The sequence below is a fragment of the Tamandua tetradactyla genome, assembly GCF_023851605.1.
Source record: "Tamandua tetradactyla isolate mTamTet1 chromosome 22 unlocalized genomic scaffold, mTamTet1.pri SUPER_22_unloc_2, whole genome shotgun sequence".
In the NCBI taxonomy this organism is placed as follows: domain Eukaryota; kingdom Metazoa; phylum Chordata; class Mammalia; order Pilosa; family Myrmecophagidae; genus Tamandua; species Tamandua tetradactyla.
In genome coordinates this window covers 1,336,231-1,341,472 of record NW_027518252.1, presented here as the reverse complement: position 1 = coordinate 1,341,472, position 5,242 = coordinate 1,336,231, and the positions used below count along the sequence as shown (strand labels likewise).

The 5,242-nt window shown below is 35.7% G+C and overlaps 1 pseudogene; it reads right to left on the bottom strand.

Moving 5' to 3' along the window:
• Nucleotides 1–3,073: 3,073 nt before the first annotated feature.
• Nucleotides 3,074–4,129, bottom strand: LOC143672918 (olfactory receptor 7A10-like; annotated as a pseudogene).
• Between the last annotated feature and the right edge of the window lie 1,113 nt (nucleotides 4,130–5,242).

The following is a 5,242-nucleotide window of genomic DNA, read 5'->3' as shown; positions in this document are numbered from 1 at the left end:
TGCAGGCATTGATTATGGGGTGGTGTTTGTGAATCTGCATTTTATGCCCAATTTTTCCTTAAACCACAATTTCTAAGGAAATAAAAACAAATCAAATAGAGTATCAAGAGTTGAAATATGCATTTATGGAAATTTAAATTTTCCCTAAAATATAATTCAAAGAAAATTGGCTGCAAAATAAACCAAAGTGGAATCCAGAAAAAGACATTAGACAATAAAACAAATTTCTGTTTGTAGATTTTCCTTAATTCCTGCAGCTTGTGCAAGTAAAACATTCCAAGCCATCACATTTCTTACCTACAGCATAACACAACTTCTCTGCTTAATTCAAGTGATTCTTTGTTCCACTGACTGTTTCCACCCAAGGTAACAGAGAAAAGCAAAAGCATCTATTCAAAATTTAAAGAGATGAAACACGTAAATAATCTGACTTTACATGATTTATCTCAGAAGTACATGGTTGCATCCAATACTTCTGAGCAGGGTGATCTGAAATTGAAAGGAAAATTAGAATGCTGTCACTGGTGGAAGACCAGTAGGAGATGTATTCCAAGTCCATCTCATCCAGCATTGGAACTCTGTCATTTGGCTCTCTTCAAAACTCAGCTCTCGACAAAGGTGGAAAGATTCACTCTTTCTATGTATCACATACATGCCCTGTGACACTGGCTACATTTTTATGGTGCATTCTTAGTGGTGAGGGCTCTGTTACTGCTTTCTACAGTGTTATGAACTTAAGTGGTGTTCCCTGTTTCTGACAGTGTTTATTCTGACTTCTCCTACTCTTGACAATTAATCTTTCAACAGAAAGCATGCATCTCTTTTGTATGCCTAATATTTTGTATGGAAGTTCCCAGTAAATAATTATTGGTTGTATCCAATGGAATATTATTGAAAAGAGCACATTGACTCAAAATGAGTCTTCCCCTCCTTCTATATAACACAGCATTGAAAGTTTGAAGACAAGAATCAAATCCCCTATTTCTGCTGGAAAACTAATAGTATTTTCCTCTGTAACATGATGTTCATCCCTCACCATGATTCCTGAAAATTTATTTTGCTGATATCAAAATTTTAAAGACTCTTCAACATTTCCCTTCAGAGAAAATCCAACACAGCAGTTTTTCACCAATAGCACACAATTTGATTACTTTTTTTCTTGTATCAATATACAGATTCTTTAAAAATGAAATTTAATTTTCTTTGAGAATAAATCTATCCCCTCAGTTCAGATTGAATCATAATTGTTATCACTTAATTTAATGCTTCTGGAGAAAAATAAAGTTGTACTAACAAACCCAGGAATATTTTTCATCTGAGAAAAAATGGGAGTTGCAGGAATGGTAATAGAAGTAAAGCTTGGTGAGTTGGTGTAAATGATAGAATAGTAATGATTTCCATTACTCCCTCACTTTAGTGGAGTCTTCTTGATAATACAATGTTCTGAGGATAGCAGAAGCATCACATTTCCTGGCTGTATTCTGAGTGGTTTGTTTTTCTTTCGGTTTTTTTTCTACTTGAAAGACACACCTCTAGCTTTCTGAAAGATATTGAGAGTATATGCCTGCTAAATTTATTCACAAATTTTTAGAGATTTTTATTGAAAAATATTTCTGCTTAAAGAAAAGGAGTAATGCAAGTAAATTATTAGATACAGGAACTGATTGCAAATGCGTGGTGCTTCCTGTGAAAGATTCTGGGAGTTGATGCATGAACTTGTTGGAAGTGAGACCACAATGATGCTATGTACTTTGGATAAATGTATACATGTAGTGCATTTTAGCAATGGAAAAGTATGATTCACAATGTATTCTTTATAGTTATGTCTAAAGGAAGTGTTTATCAAAGACTTTTGGAAAACTGTCTGGTTAATGTGATAAAATATTTTGTTGAGAATTCAAACGCAGGTAATGTGGAGTAAGCTGGGTCTTCTAATTGCCCTGGAGAGACATCAAAAAATGGCAAACTGAGAATTTTTATCCCCTGATATGGAACAATCAAAACCAAGAAATTCATAGTGCTGATGAATCAAATCTCTGTTTTCTGGCAAATTACAGTTCTGACATCGGCATGACTAAAACAGCATCTGGTCTTTGGGTTACTTCATTGCAAAATAAATAAATTCACACCTCTATGAAAGATAAAAAGTGAATAAAAGAAATGACCACATCTTTTTTTCTCAAACAGGACATTACTTCAGAGCAATCTCTCATCTCAAAATGTCAGTATAGTTTGCCAATGGCTCTGATGAAGAAAGCATTCATTGTATTCTACCTCACAAAGAACACAGGATGTCTACAAAAGCCTGTGATATTATTAAATAATATCTTGCATTAATAGTTTAAATAAACACAGGTGGCAGTGGAAAAATGACCCAAATTGCTTTTCAGGATCTGTAGAAGTGCCAAGGGAACTTTACTGAAAAATGTCCCTGTGTATAAAAACAATTTTTTAAAGAGAAAAATTGTATCCTTGAAAGAAATCCAGGGATTAGTAAAACCATCAATGATTGAAAAATCAGGGACTGTAATGTCTCTTATATCCTCACCTAACTTGTAGAAAACTCTACAGCAGAAAGTCATAGAGGGAGATGGATGTGGCTTATTGAAACTTAATCATATGATGACCCAAGTCCAAGAGGTGCTTTATTTCAAGAGGTGATTAACACAACCCTGGCATCAGATACAGAGCATTTGAAATGACATATGGTTTTGGCCAAAAGCATATAACACAAGAGCAATTTATTTCTGCTTTCAGGGAGACAATACACCTTTGCCCACCAGTGATTACAATAATTTTATATGTCCCTAATGACCTGTATTGGCACTTACCACTGAATATTCATGTAGAAGGGTCTGGCTTAATACTGAATTTTGGGAATGCATTCCTAGATGTCAAATGATTTAAAGAAAATACAGAATATACAAGTTTGCTTTCTTCTTTTTTTAAACATGGGCAGCCATTGGGAATCAAACCGGGTTTCAGGCAAAGCAGGTGAGAACTCTGCCACTGAACCATCGTGGCCCACCCAATATACAAGGGTTTTTGATGTACAAAATGTAGAGATAAACTTCTAGTAATAATGCAAGTAGCATATTACCTTCATATACTGATAAGTATAATGTGATTTACATTTGCCAGTATTTGACCTCTGTAAATGAAGTGTAAAATTTTTGAACTTGAGGCAAAGTGTCCTTCCAAGGAGAGAATATCTCAGATAGAAATTATTTTTAAGGCACTCTTCATGTCTGTTTCTAAGACTATAAACAAAGGGACTCAGCATGGGAGTGACCACTGTGTAACTCATGGAAACTATTGCACTTGCCCTTGTGTTTTGCATAGCAGCAGAACTAAGATACAATCCAAGGGAATTTCCATAAAACAAGGACACCACTGAAAGATGAGATCCACAGGTAGAAAATGCTTTATAATTGCCTCCATGTGATGAAATTCTCAAAATAGAGCATGCAATTTAGAGTAAGAGAAAAGGATCCCAGTGAGTGGAATACCACCCAGAATTCCAGTTGCAAAATACATCAATAAGTCACTGAGGAAAGTGTCAGAACATGCAAGTTGGATTACTTGAGTAAATTCACACAAAAAGTGGAGGATTTCCAACTCTGTACAAAAAGACAATTGCAAAACCATTAGGCATTGTAAAACAGTCCAGAACACTAAATTTCCATGATGCCAGCAGCAGGAGACCACAGAGCCTGGGGTTCATGAGGACCATGTAGTGCAGTGGGAGACAGATGGCCACGTATTGGTCATAGGCCATCACAGTTTACAGGAAGCTGCCTAACTGTCCAAAAACCATGAAAAAATACAACTGTGTGAGGCAGTTTCCATAACTTATAGTTTTGGTCTGTGTCTGGATGTTCACCAGCATCTTTGGGACAGTGGTGGAGATGAAACAGATGTCTGAAAAAGACAAGTTAGCAAGGAAGAAGTACATGGGAATGTGCAGGTGGGCATCAGAGATGGTGGCCAGGATGATAAGCAGGTTTCCAGTGAGAGTGACCAGGTACATCATCAGGAACAGAGCAAATAGGAGGATCTGCACGTCTGTGTCTTCTGAGAGTCCCAAGAAGATAAACTCTGAAACCCGTGTTTCATTCTCTAAACCCATGTAACTCATTAAACTGCTGGAACAGTGACCAGAGCAAGGTAGGTTTAGGTACAAGTAGCTCTCAGCAAATTAACATAAATGGTATGGTTTGCATTGCAAGCATATTGACTTAATTATTTCTTATTAATTATATAGAGATTTAATTCCCTTTGTCTGAAAACGTCAGGGTAAATCAACATTCCTGCTTCTCCTTGATGCTATTGCTAAGAAGCCATCCTTGTTAAAAGTTCATAATTTTGAACTTTATCCCAAGGCAATATGTTCCACTATAAATGCTCTTTGACTTTATTTCATTCAAAAGACATTTGACCAGGTATTTGGCACTATGTGATGAACTAATTGGCCCATGGATATTGATGATGGTAGTAGAATATTTTTATTGTCATCAATCTTGCTAAATTGCACAAAGAAAATGGCTAGAATGAGAGATTTGACTTGTATATAGAGTGCTACAATAAAAATTTAAAATAAATAAAAATTTTCCATCTGTATTGATAAAAAGATCAATACCATTAACATCCCATTTCATCTCCATCTGATGTGTTCTTTCAATTCAACCACTTTCCCAATGTCAAGAGGTTAGTTTGTAGATACTTTACAAAATAATTTTAACATTAATAAAGAAAGGTAAAAGTCCAAATTACCTGGGGGATACTGAAGAAGAATAAAATTGTAGAATATACAACTAGAATATGCAATACTACCTGAATTCAAGTCTAACTGTAAAGTCACATTGATTAAACCATGTTGTATTAGTAAGATAGACATATGAACCAAATCTGTTAGAATTCAGTCGACAAACAAACATATATTAGGGAACTCAAAAATAGACCCACATTAATACAATCAATTGGCTTTTGACAAAGGGGGTAGCACAATTTAATGGAAAAAGTAAGATCTTTTCAACAAATGCTGTGGGACAATGGCATACACCATGTGTGGTAATTAGATTCAGTTGTCAACTTGGCCCGGTGAAGGTACCTAGCTCTGTTGCTGTGGACATGAGCCAATGGTCCGTGAATCTAATCTGTTGCTCATTACATCTGCAGTCAGCTAAGAGGTGTGCCTGCCCTAATGAATGATGATTGATTCCATTGCTTGGTGCTTCAATGA